At 45.0% G+C, this 14,069-nt stretch overlaps 2 pseudogenes; one reads left to right on the top strand and one right to left on the bottom strand.

Moving 5' to 3' along the window:
* Positions 1-395: 395 nt before the first annotated feature.
* Positions 396-2,092, bottom strand: LOC137760695 (voltage-dependent anion-selective channel protein 2-like; annotated as a pseudogene).
* An 8,042-nt stretch (positions 2,093-10,134) lies between these two features.
* LOC137760694 (intelectin-2-like) lies at positions 10,135-12,504 on the top strand (annotated as a pseudogene).
* Positions 12,505-14,069: the final 1,565 nt, after the last annotated feature.

The raw sequence follows: 14,069 nt of genomic DNA, 5'->3' as shown, positions 1-14,069 counted from the left end.
ATAATTGCTTTATCCTTTGGATTTTTATAGAGGGTTCATTACACAGGCATGAATGATTAAATCATTGCCCAGGGCAATTGGTTAAACCTGCCACTCCTCTCCAGGAGGGTCAGGGTAGGTGGGACTGAGTTTCAACCCTCTCATCACAAGTCTGATTCTAACTTCATTAATATTACTGAAGGCACCCCCCTTTTTTCCCCCTCTGATCCCTTAGGTAGTGTTAAGTGTTTTAGGAGCTCTTTGCCAGAAACAGGATGAAGGCCAAATTTATTATTCATATTGTGATTCTCAACATCATGCTCCCCAAGGATGGATGTGAATGGCAAGGTCTGGGCTCCCATCTTCTGTTGCTTATTCAAAAGGGGAGCCAAAGGTTCCAGTGAGGTCTCAGTGTTTCATCTATGGAAACAGGAAGCTGATGACAGCAGTCCTGGCCTGTGAGCAGATCAATCTTTTTACAGTTTTGCTCAAAATGCAAATCTGATCATAACATTCCCCACCTCCCATCACCATACTTTTTCTTTATTGCTCCTGTGGATTAGGGCAGTGGTTCTCAAATAGGGTGGGAGGTGGGTGGTATCTCTTCTCAGGTAGGGCTGCCAGATTTAGCAAATAAAAACACAGGAGACCCACTTACATTTTAATTTCAGATAAACAGTGAATAATGTTTTTAGTATAAATGTGTCTCCTGCAATATTTTTCTGGTGACCCTACCCCCAGGGAACATTTGGGAATATCTGGAGACGTTTTCATGACTGGGAGGTGATGCGTGGGTGGGAGAAGTACTACTGGATAGAGGCGAGGGGTGCTGTGAAACACCTTCCATTGCACAGGACTCCTCCCCCAAATGGAGAATGATGTGGTCTGAAATGTCAGTAGTGCTGTGGTTGAGAAAAGCTGGATAGAGGATTTCATCTTTACCATTTTTTTTAAAGCAATTTTCACAAAGGTCAGTTTCATTATTGGTGGTTAGTACATTTAACAGTTAAATAGATTTAAATAATGTAAGGTGACTGCATGACTGCAGCATTGGTAACTAGACAGATTACCAATTTAACTAGAAGCCAGCTAACATGAAATTGCCTACACATTTAAAATACAGTTCTTGTTTAGATGGTCTTTTGTTTTGATCACTGGGGGTCAGGAGAGGGGGAGGGAAGCCTACTGTCAAAGAGGAAATGTATTCAGGCCAAACCTTCTGATATCTCTTCCTAGAAGTTTCTACAGCTGGATTCACCCCCAACCCCAGAGAAAGCCCAGGTTCATGGCTTCCAGCAGTAATGTTCTTCCTGTTTACCAGTACAGACAGTGTCAGCTTCATACCAGGCACAGAGGCTGAATGTAGCCCATTCCAAGTGAACTACAATTGTTGACTTTTGCAGAAACAGAAGCAGTGGGATCCAACTGATATTTAGCTGCAATGCCCAAATGAGTGCAGCTGGTACCTAATATCCAAGCAAGAGTCACCCAAGTGTCAAGATCTTCACATCCTTTCTGATAAATTGATCCTCCAAATTCTGTCCCCAGAATCACTGGCATAGTATGCAACTGGAAATCCCCAGTCCTGTAAGGCACTGAAAATTTATTCCTTTTCAGCTTTGATTTGGCACTCTCCCAGGTCATGGGCTGGTACCCAGCAAGCTAGCCACCACAGTCAAAGACAGCTGAACCATGGACTGCAGGTCCAGCAAAACCTGAGTCAACATCACAACCAAGGTTTATACACTCCCTCTTGTAAGAAGACTTGATTTTACCATTTTCCTTTACCATGTTAGTGTGAGAAGGTAGTACCAAATCTTATAATCAAACCTTGAAAAATCTGGTCCTCATTTGTAATTTAATTCTGCTCCCAGAGTGTTATCAGTGTTCCATTGTTCTGTGCTAGATCAAATAGTATATGTATTTGGTCTCCAAGGTCCCAGGAAATTGACCTGTGTCCGTATTAGATGATCCAGATGTTGAGAATTTTGTGTCAGTGCATGATTTTGTTTTCACATCCAGACAACCCCAAACCAAATCCTTCACTGAAAATATCTCTGGCAGATTTGCCAAGGTCAGCCCATGATAGAGCCCATGATAGAGGAATACACATTGTTCACACACTCCATGGCAAGACTGTGAGAAGAGGTGGCCTGGTGTTTCCTGAGGGGAGAGTTGCAGCCACAGCTGAGGCCACTGCACTTGCTCTGGGTTGGGCAGCAGCTGTCCTGGCTGGAGGGTGAAATAAAAGCCCTGTGGTTGTTCTTGGCTAAACCTGATTTGTATGGTACTTGGTCAACTCCTGTTAATGTACATTTGATCCCTGAACAACGTGTGGGTTGTGAAGACCAACACTTTGCACAGTCTAAAATCCACATATAACTTATAGTTTGTCATCTGTACCCATAGTTTCACCATATCTGTGGTTCCTCTGTGTTTGTGGTCTGCAGATTCAAAGAACCATGAATTGTGTAATACTGTGTTATTTACTATTGAAAAAAAACCCACGTGTAAGTGGACCAGCACAGTTCAAACCCACTTTGCTCAAGTGTCAACTGTATTTGCTTTTTTCTAGTATCTTCTCTTTTTTTCACCTCCCTAATAAATCTTTGTTCCTTACTACCTCATTCCTGATTTTCCTTCCTGCTCTTTTATTCCTTCTTTCTCTACTCATCTTTGATACCTCTTGCCTTATTTCTCTCTCCTCATGTCAGGGTGTTACAAAATCAAACTTGAGTCCACATGCCTGTGTGCAGTAAAGCCAATCTACTGACACAGGGTTGTGGTGAAGGAAAGTGCAGTGTTTACTGCAGGTGCCCAGCAAGGAGTTTGGGTAGCTAATGTTCAAAAGCCCCCCGAACTCCCAGTGGCTTTCAGGGAAAAGTTTTTAAAGACAGGGTGAGGAAGAGGGTTACAGTGTGCGGCATCTACTAGTGGACATTTTTCTGATTGGGTTGATGGTGAGGTCATTGGGATCAACATCATCAACCTTCTGGTTCCAACTGGTCTGGGGTCTACCTGCTTGTGGTCAGCATATAGTTAACTTCTTCCACTTGGTGAGAGTTTTAGTAATTGCAAAACAGCTCCAAGGATATGGCTCAGAAGGCGTTTGTCATCTGGAAGGAGTATTTTTGGAGCACTGGCAAACTTTAATTTCTTAAACAGGATGGAGATTCATAGGTACTTGCTTTTCTGTAATTTATGAAACAGTATATTTATGTTTTATATCCTTTTCTATATGTGTTTTAATTTTTTCCAATAAAGTTTTTTTTTTTTTTTTTTTTTTAACAGTAAAGTGTAAACAAGTCACTTGGAGAAGCTGGGCTGGATGTGAGGTTGGAAGGGGGTTGGCTATTTCCCACACTATTCTCTCTCCACACACACATATACTGTCAATTTTTTTTTTTTGCCTAAAATACATTTTGAATTATGCTGATAAAGACTGGTGATTGGTTATGAGTCTAAATTCACAAAAAGCAATACTCTATCAGAGTCAATTTTTTATTCCTTCTTTTACATTCTTACCAACCCTCCTTCACCTTCCAACAATTTCCAGCTTGTCACCACACACAACACAGACTCAAACTCTACCTTGTCTCCCCAGTTGAATCTGTCCTGTAGTGGAAAGATCACTTGGCTGCAATCAGTACCTCCTAACATTTACCTCACTTTCCCCAGTTCCTTTTCACTGCCAAAGCTGTGACGTTCCTTGCTGCTTCTACAGTTTCCCTCTTAACTTCTCTTGCTGATTCCTAACTTCTAGTGCACATGGAAATTCAGTGATGAGAGAAATTGATCTACAGGGCATAGGGGCACAAAGTGGGGAAGAGAAACGTGGAGAGGGCAAGTGCCAGGTGTTCACGCAATCCCACTGACCAGCAGCAACGGGTCCCTCTTCCTTTCAGATATATGAGAAATTTGACTCTAAAGCCCATCCTGACAGCCTGTTTCCAGAACCTTTTCTGGTGCTATTTATCTTAGCCTGGATCCTCCACATGTGAAAGCCTGAGGCAAAGATGAAAGTGATAACACTTGAGTTGGGAGCTGCCAATTCAGAAAGATAAGGATTAGGAAAAAATGGAAGAGATGAAGAAAACATTAGAAACTATGTTATTTGTGACCTCTCTGCCTATCTCTTTATAATGATTCTGGAAGAGGCATGGAGGATGCAGAGTCCTGACCAGAAATCTGTCACAGGTCCCATGGTGGATTCTCCAGTGTGGGAGAGAGCTTGGCTGACGACAGCTGATTCCATATGAGGGACAGGAACAAGTCAGGGCAGAGAGAGGAAGGGGGGAAAGAGAGTAAGTGGTCAGGAGGTAAAGAACGTGAAGCGCAAAAGAAGTGAGAGTAAGAGAGTGATGGCAAAGTCGAGGTGCTGGGGGGTGGGCAGGATCATTGAGGGAGGAGAGAAGGAGAGAGAAGGTATTCAAATGTCCCAGTGACACCATGTGCAGTAGAAACAAGCCATCCCCACTGAGCTGTTCTTAAACTGCAGACTCATGAGCAAAAGAAATGATTGTTGCTGTGTTAAGTCACTGGGTTTGGAGTGGCTTGTTGTACCACAGTAGATAACTGATCCAACCTCCATGGTGTGCAGTTTGAGCCTGGGGGTCTAGCTGATGACATAACTGTTTTCAGTGGGATTGTGGAAGTGCTTTGTGGTTTATAAGGACCCTTGCTAGCAGCAGCAGTGTGGGGAAGGGTTTGGAATGGGCCAACACTGGACACAGTGAAGATTAGGAGGGGGCAGGAGGCCAGTTCAGGAATGGAGGACCTTGTTCTATGGTCACCAACATCATTCCATGTCCAGATGATTAGTTGGAGGCAATCAAAGTCATTCCACCCTTCTGGCCAGAGGCTGATTCTGGAGTGGGCATGTGTCCTATCTCTGCCAGTGAGACAGTAGGAAAAGTGTGCTGGAGCCTCTGGGAAAAGCTTCATTTCTTCTAAAAAGGAGTCAGAGGAAGTGATCCCTCTTTTTGCTCTTGATATTTCTTAGTCTTATAGATTGTTATGGGTTGTCCAGTAGAAGAATGGGCAGAAGACCTTAACAGACATTTCTCCAAAGGAGACATACAGATGGCCAGTAAGCAGATGAAAAAATGCTCAACATCACGAATTATTAGAAAAATGCAAATCAAAACTACAATGAGGTACCACCTCATACCAGTCAGAATGGCCATCATTGAAAAGTCTACAAATAACAAATGCTGGAGAGGGTGTGGAGAAAAAGGAGTCCTCCTACACTGTTGGTGGGAATGTAAGTTGGTGCAGCCACTATGGAAAACAGTGGGGAGGTTCCTCAGAAAACTAAAAATAGAATTACCATATGATCCAAGAATCCCACTCCTGGGAGTATACCCAGACAAAACTATAATTAAAAAGGATACACGCATCCCTATGTTCACAGCAGCACTATTCACAATATCCAAAACATGGAAAAAACTTAAATGTCCATCGATAGATGAATGGATAAAAAAGATGTGGTACATATATACAATGGAATACTACTCAGTCATAAAAAAGAATGAAATATTGCCATTTGCAGCAACATGGATGCATCTAGAGATTATCACACTAAGTGAAGTAAGTCAGAAAGAGAAAGACTAATAGCATATGGTATCACTTATATATGGAATCTAAAATATGGCACAAATGAACCTATCTACAAAACAGAAACAGACTCACAGACATAGAGGACAGACTTGTGGTTGCCAAGGGGGAAGGGTATGGGGGAGGGAAGGACTGGGAGTTTGGGATTAGCAGATGTAAACTATTATATACAGGATGGATAAACAACAAGGTCCTACTATATAACACAGGGAACAATATTTAATATCTTGTGATAAACCATAATGGAAAAGAATATAAAAAAAGAATTGTCTATATGTGTATAATTGAGTCACTTTGCTGTACAGCAGAGATTGGCACAACATTGTAAATCAACTCTACTTCAATAAAAAAATTATTAAAAAAATTTAGATTATGATGTGTTGAAATGTGTTCCCCCCAAATTCATACCAGAACTCTAACCCTGAGTACCTCAGAACATGAGTGCATTTGGGGATTGGGTCTTTAAAGAGTTTTTGAAGTTAAAATGAGGCCATTAAGCTTGGGTCCAATCCACTCTTATTGGTATCCTTACAAGAGGAACCAATTTGGACACAGAGTCATGAGGGATGCATCACAGAGGAAAGACCTTGTGAGGACACTGTGAGAAGGTGGCCATCCGCAATCTGCAAGCCAAGGAGAGAGGCCTCTCAAGGCCCTAGACCTGCCAACATTTGATCTAGGACTTCTACCTTCCAGAAATTTGAGAAAATACACTGTTGTTTAAGTGCCCTGTTCCCACACAAGTCTGTGGTGTTTTGTTATGGTAGACCTACAAAACTATTACACAGGTGCTGCTTGGAGCACTGACAGACATTTTACTCTCAGCCAGAGGATGAGCCAGGCTAGAGAGGCTGAAAGTGCTGGGGTCTTGAAGACAGTGAGCTGGTGCCGAGTCAATCAATCCTGAAACTGCCCTGCCTCTAAATTTCCTATTTCATAAGGTGATGTATTTACTTTTTGTTTAAGCCACTTTGAGGTGGGTTTTCTATTAGTCCCAGATGAAAGTCTTGTAACTGATCTAGACCTGAACTAATCAAGCGTCAGAGGCAGTAAGACTTGAGGGCGGTGGTGTGGGAAAGAGATTTAAGAGGAAGTAGGAGGTAGAATAAATGGGACACAGTCATTGGTTGTGACTGGATGTAGGTGGTTTGAAGGGGTGCTGTCCCTAAGTTTACTTCTACCATTTCCCCAGATGCTTAGGTGCCGTCAACTTTAGGTCATTCCATAATTTATATCCCACGAAGGATGAGATGCACAATGAAATTAAAGATGTCAAAATATGAAAAGCTATATCTTAGAATCAATAAAATAACGTATTACAAGAAGCATAAGTTTTCTTTTTTTAAAAGTAAATTTATTTATTTATTTTTGGCTGCATTGGGTCTTCGTTGCTGCACGCACGCTTTCTCTAGTTGCGGTGAGCGGGGGCTACTCTTTGTTGTGGTGTGCGGGCTTCTCATTGTGGTGGCTTCTCTTGTTGCAGAGCGTGAGCTCTAGGTGCGTGGGCTTCAGTAGTTGTGGCACGTGGGCTCAGTAGTTGTGGCACGCAGGCTCAGTAGTTGTGACATGCGAGCTCAGTAGAAGTGGCTCATGGGCTCTAGAGCACAGGCTCAGTAGTTGTGGTGCACGGGCTTAGCTGCTCCGTGGCATGTGGGATCTTCCTGGGCCAGGGCTCGAACCCGTGTCCCCTGCATTGGCAGGTGGATTCTTAACCACTGTGCCGCCAGGGAAGTCCCAAGAAGCATAAGTTTTCTTTGGAGTTTTTCTTGGGCACTTTTTTATTTTCCTTTATCAATGTATCCGAGTGTTTTGTGTAAGTCAATACTTTGAACCTATAAAGACAGAAAATGTTAGCTTAACAACAACAACAACAACAAAAGGCTCAATCTTAGCCTAAGGCTTGCGATGTTATCAGCGATATAATAAAGTGATGTATTAGGTATGCGGTAATCACTGCGGGTGAACTGATCAATTCTATTATAGCTGAAGGGAGAATCTGAGAACAGAAGAATGCCATTGGGACAGAAATGATAGATGAAGCTTGAAGCATCAGAGGTGGTTTGTACGGACTTATCCTGAAATGTAGTCTCTTCATTTGCTCATCTGTAGTAAATATTCACCAGTTTGTGGGAAAATGAGAAAATAAAAGATAAAGTAGTGTCGCTGTGTGAAACTACATTTATTTCAACTGAAGATTTATATGTATTCTGAGACGATCAGTTCCAATTTTCGTCTTAAAATATCTTTTTTTCTATGAAATGATGATGATGGTTGATGTTTAATTGAAAACAATTTTTTTGTGTATGTTTTGTCAGAAGGAAGGACACAAGCAAAAAACCAAAAGTAACACCAGTTCTTATTAGTCTTGTCCCCATGTTTGTTTGTTTTTTTTTTGAAAATAACACAGGTCCATGAAATCCCTGCATCTGGACACTATGCTGCTAGTTGATCTTTAAGATTTGTCTTTTATAGTCTGTTGAGCTTCTAGAGAGAAAGCTCTTAGGGTCCAGCCGGCTGTCAGCTCTTGGCTTCTGGCCCCAGTGTGGAGGGAAATAGGGGACTCTCTGCACTGTGCTGCTGAGACTCAGACAAGATGTGTTGAGTGCGGGAGACCGGATTCCAGCTCAGAGATGTGTGGAGGACAAGGGATCCTTAGCCTTCAAGTCTTTGTAGGACTGGACAGGGGTGGGAGCTGGGACTGAGGGGAAAACGAAGGTCAGGAAGGTAACCTTCATCTTGTTTTTCCTTAGATTACAGGGATCCACCCCGGCTTCCTGCTGTTTCTCACGGTGGCCACAAGAGGGTGCAGTGCAGGCGATTGTCTCCTGGAGCAGCACTTACTCCCCTTCTCCTCTAAATGTCAATAACAGAACTGGCCTGGGCTGTTCTCAGGGTCCTGGAGACTCTGGGGCAGAGGGGATGTCTTTGAGCTGCACAGAGACCACTTCCTGCTGCAGACTTGAGATGCCTGTAGATTGAGTGCTGATTTCTCGCATCTGGTGGGATCTGGCCTGTAGAAAGCAGTTCGGGTGTTGGGTGAGGCATGTCCTGGGTCCCAGCTCTGTGCCTCTGTGTGGCCCTCAGGGGCCTGTGGTAAGAACTGTGTCCCCTTCCAGCCTCTCCTCACTCCAGTGGGCTTGGTCTTGGGGTTTCCAGAGGGGGTCGAATGGTCTGTTTTTTTTTTTTTTTTTTTTTAACATTTATTTATTTATTTATTCATTCATTCTTGGCTGTGTTGGATCTTTGTTTCTGTGCGAGGGCTTTCTCCAGTTGCGGCAAGCGGGGGCCACTCTTCATTGCAGTCGCGGGCCTCTCACTATCGCGGCCTCTCTTGTTGTGGAGCACAGGCTCCAGATGCGCAGGCTCAGTAGTTGTGGCTTACGGGCCCAGCCGCTCCGCGGCATGTGGGATCTTCCCAGACCAGGGCTCGAACCCGTGTCCCCTGCATTGGCAGGCAGATTCTCAACCACTGCGCCACCAGGGAAGCCCCGAATGGTCTGTTTTGTTCCCAGGACTGCTCTCTTCCCAGTCTTCCTCCCCACAGCAGGACTAGCAATGGCATAAAAATTGGTCTTTCTCTTCATTGTCATTTAGGCATTTTTTCAAACAAGTAAAGCATGTTCCTCAATATTGTCTCACCTGGTCTTCACCAAATCACTGTTTACTAGCTTCGTTTTAGGTATGAAGAAACAGGCTCGTATATGTTAGGTATAATTGCAAGTCCTCAGCTCTAAGTGTTGAGCTTCTTATAATTGAATACCTCTGACCTGAAAGCTTGGGATTTTTTGTTCTCCCAAACTTTTTGAATTGTCTGCAAACTCTTCAAAGTTTAGACTAGCACACAGGGTTCTTCATTCTACACCTCTGTTGGCCTGTTGGCCAGCTCTGACCACTTCTTACCTTACACCTCATGTTTCAGACACATTAAGCTACTGACATTTCCCGACAGGTGGACCATGCTTTATTATTTTTTCCCTGCCTCTGGGCATGCTGTACTTCCTGCTTTGCATTCTCTTTTCTTCCAAATGAAAAGTCAGGTCTATTCTCTCAGGATAAGCTAAGGTGTCACCAGGACTAGGAGGCCTTCTTTGAGTAACCACTGGCATCATTTCCCCAGACAAACCCCCTGCCCCCAGACTGGCCACTCCAGTATCCAGTCTCATCTCAGAGTCTCTGTTTTGCTCTCCTGGGCTTGTCTTTCTTTTATTATTTATTCTTCTCAACATAATTTTCTGTTGAGGTAAATTCTTGGGGGAATGTTTGATTTCTTTGAAAGGCCTGTGCCCAGGGCAGGACCCAGCATAGGCATGAGGTTATGTGGAGGGAGGGATGCAATAAGTCTGTGCTGGACGCTGGGTCAGGTGGGCTGAATGGAGAGGATGCTGGATACCTCAGGACCTTACATCCCAGGCAGTGAGGCTCTGCTCCAGTGGCGGAATGGGATTGGGACTAGTAGCAAGGAGAGGCTGGGTTTTGTGTCAAACCAGTAGTAAGAATAAAACTCTGCATATTCTCTGTGGTCAGTACTTTGGTTATGCAATGGAAAGAGAAATGGACCTGTCATTTTTCTGTCCACTTCTGCCCAGAAGCTGCAAGGAAATCAAAGAGAGGTGCTGTGGTGCCTGTGGTAGGTGATGAAACATTGACACCAAGCCCATCTGGACAGTTAGATTTCTGTCCACTGGGAGATTTTTTTAAATTGTGATAAAATTGAGATAATATAAAAATTGCCATTTAAATCATTTTACATGTACAGTTAAGTAGTATTGATTGTCTGCACAGTGTTGTGCATCTATTTTGCATCTAGTGTGCAAAATCACCACTATTTCCCAAACTTTTTCATCACCTCAGACAGAAACTCTGTACTCACCAACAATAACTCCATATTCCTCCTCTCCCCCAGCCCCTGTTAAATTCTATGTCTCTATGACTTTTCTATTTTAGGTACCCTGTTAAATTCTATGTCTCTATGACTTTTCTATTTTAGGTACCCTGTTAAATTCTATGTCTCTTTGACTTTTCTATTTTAGGTACCTCATATAAATGGAATAATGCAGTATTTGCCAATTTGTGTTTCACTTAGCTTACTTACATCAAGTTTTCAAGGCTTATCCATGTTGTAGCATGTGTCAGAACCTCATTCCTTCTTACCCATTGTATGTACGCACCACATTTTGTTTATCCATTCATCTGCTCGTGGATACTTGGGTTGTTACCTCATTTTGGCTCTTGTGAATAATGCTGCAGTGAACACTGGTGTAGAAACATGTGAGTCTCTGTTTTCAGTTGCTTTGAGTATATACCTAGGAGTGGAATTGCTGGGTTTCAATGCTTACATTGTTGAGGAGCGTCACTGGAAGTTTTGATAATTCTATGCTCTGCCTCAGTCACGGGGCATGGCCTTCTGAACTCGGGGAGACTCCAGTGCCAGTAGGGGCACTCAGTGATAAGATTCAGTGGAGGAGCTCTAGGCCATGTTTCTAGTTCCCAGGACCATTTTGGTTGCGGGGCCTGAGATGGACCCTGTGCCCTCAGACAGGGGGCCTCTGGGCTGGTTCCCTCTGCAGATGGCCTGTGTTTCCTCCACACTGAGAATGGTGTTGTCTACCAGACGTTCTGTGACATGACCTCTGGGGATGGCGGCTGGACCCTGGTGGCCTGTGTGCACGAAACCACATGTCCAGGAAGTGCACAGTGGGTGGTCACTGGTCCAGTCAGCAGGGCGTCAGGGCAGACTACCCAGAAGGGGACGGCAACTGGACCATTGACCACACCTTTGGGTCTGCAGAGGCGGCCACCTCTGTCGGCAGACTACAAGGTTGGTGGCACTGACCACCCAGCTGGGAAAGGGTGGGGAGCTGAGTGTGGCTGGAGCAGAGCGTGTGGAAGGGAGGGTGGGAGATGGGGATGAGGAGGTAGGGCTGGAGAAGAAGAAGGAAAGAAATCCATGTCTTGAATCACAACTTCCTCCCACCAAGGCTGTTTGTGTGTGGGGGGCCTCATCATGTGCTAGAGGGTGGAGTGTATGAACGCTGCTGGGCACCTGCCCCCTGGAGCCCAGAGCTCTCAGCTCAACTGAGAGCTGCATGTGTGGGTCTTTGGCTGGTGGGACCTCCCGGGCTGGTCAGACTGAGTGTGTGTCACTCTCCTGAACCCTGGCTACTACGATTCCAGGCCCGGGACCTGGGCATCTGGCATGTGCCCAACAAGTCCCCCCCTGCAACACTGTAGGATCAGCTCCCTGCGGAGGTACCGCACCAACAGTGGCTTCTTCCTGAGTTTGGCTTCTTCCAGTGTTTCATCCTACCAGGTGCACAGGGCTGCTGGCTGGGGCTGGTTTCCTGAGCGTAGAGACAAGGAAGTGACTGAGGCTGGGCATGTTGTCCTATCATCATGTTCCCCTAACGAGGATTCTGTGATGGCTCCTGTCCTGCTTATCTCAGGAGTTCTGAGCCAGGCGAAGGAAGAGACCTATGGGAGAGGAGGATTCAGCAGGGGGGTGTGGGGGGTGGTGGGTTTCGGGGAGGGGGACAGAGGGAGAGAGAGAGCGAGCAAGAGCGAGGAAGGGCATGCATGGTGGCCTGGGCTGTCAGAGACGCAGATCTCTTGAGTGACAGTCATCAGGAAAATCGAAAGATCTTTGACTGGTTTTGAAATAATCTTAGTGACTGAGGAAGCATTGTTTCGCCTTTGCCCTCTAAGAATGGCAGCATCTCTGAGAGAGTGAAAGCTATTGTCCTCACGCAATGACTTACTTGTACCTTGTAGACATTCCCCATGAAACGCGGAGGATAGTGTTGTACTGACAATGGCCTGGCAATACCTGTGGTCTGTGATTTTGGTGATTCCCAGAAAATGGCATCTTATGACTCACCCCTTGGCCAGAGTGAGTCTTTAACGCTCCTCTGAACTTGTAATAGGACAGGCGATACATTCAATTATGTTAGGTAACAGTTATGTTCACTTACTACAGCCTGGTTCTCTTCTATAAATGTTATGTGTGTTGTCTCATTGAATCTACTCTTGACATCAGAGCTATTACCAGATCCATTTTATAGATTAGGAAACTGAAGCACTGTGTGGGTTCAAGAGCTTGCCCAAGGTCCCCCAGGGTATACATTGGAGAGTCAGGGTTCAGAATGAGGAAATTTGGCTCCAGACTCTTTACTTCTCCAACCTCACTGTCAGCCCCTCTGTAACTTGTTAGGACCAGGCTGGATTCATGTGCAAGGGTCAGAATAACCAACACAACAGTGAGACAGTTTTATTTCTATTGTGATGGGTAACCATTCGTTTATTTTAGTGAATCTGAAGTTGGCAGCGTAATATCCTTCATGGAGGCTGAGCCTTTGATATAAAATTCAAAGCAGTCATTATTTATGTTTGGGAATTTGAGACTTTAAAGGAGAACAAGAAAAGTGTGAACAGGATCAGAGTGAGTAAATCTGCCAATACAGCCACTGCGCCCTTGCAGCTGTTTGGTGGTGATCTTCCTCTATAGGTGAGTTTCTCCTTTCAAGCCTCTGGCAGACCAGGGGCCCTCTCTGAGGAATGGCTCTTGATCTCAGGGTGGGGAAGAGGTCCCTCTTGGCTAAGTTTGAGGCCAGATGCACCAGCGACTGTTCACAGAGGTGCTGGGCTCCACCAGTCTGGCTGGAGTATTGGGCACAGAGAATCTCTGGGGCAACCTAAACAGGCTATTTCTAGTATGTTCCTTAATACTGTTTTCTGCCTCTTGTTTTCAGAGGACTTCACTGTGGATTTGTCCAGTTCAGGAATTTAATAATGAGAGAGCAAGTCAGAGCCTTGTGTGCTGGAGTGAGAGTCACCAGGTGACCGTCACATGGAACATGTGAGTCCTTGTGGGGCTCAAGGGGAACTTGCTTAGACTCGTTTGTCAGTGTGTGTGTGTGTGTGTGTGTGTGTGTGTGGCCAGGTGTGTGTGTGAGTGTGGTATGACCATGGTGTGAGTGTGTATATGTATGTGGGAATGTGACCTTCCTTTACTCCTTGCTGAGTCTCTGGGGCCAGGGCTATAGGATCCTCTGTCCAGGTACAGACATACTGTACATTTGAGGACTGAACCGCAAGGGCTGGGGCTTCAAAAGAACCATTGTTGGATGCTTGGCGTTTGGGATAAGCTGCTCAGTTGCCTGAGTTGGATAAGGCTTGTGTGCAGAAACATTCTGTGGAAGGCTTTTGGACCTGAGATTGCTTGAGAAACACAAGGTGTTGTCATTCTCAACCCGAGGTTTAGCTTTTCAGAGCAAACCTCGACCTCCCTCTCCCTGGCCAGTGTCTGCACAGATACTCACTGTGTAGGGGGGTTACTGGAAGAATCTTGGACATCCCTTGGACTCACTCAGGCCACCCACCTCCCCACCATGGGCTGTCTCTCTGGTCAGCGGTCACCATGAGCATTGATGTCCAGGGCAGGTGGACTCAGCTCTCACCTGCAGCAGCCCCCATGTCTC

Source organism: Eschrichtius robustus, chromosome 3 (genome assembly GCF_028021215.1).
Source record: "Eschrichtius robustus isolate mEscRob2 chromosome 3, mEscRob2.pri, whole genome shotgun sequence".
Classification (NCBI taxonomy): domain Eukaryota; kingdom Metazoa; phylum Chordata; class Mammalia; order Artiodactyla; family Eschrichtiidae; genus Eschrichtius; species Eschrichtius robustus.
The sequence above is the reverse complement of the archived record's forward strand: the minus strand, read 5'-3'. Positions and strand labels throughout refer to the sequence as shown.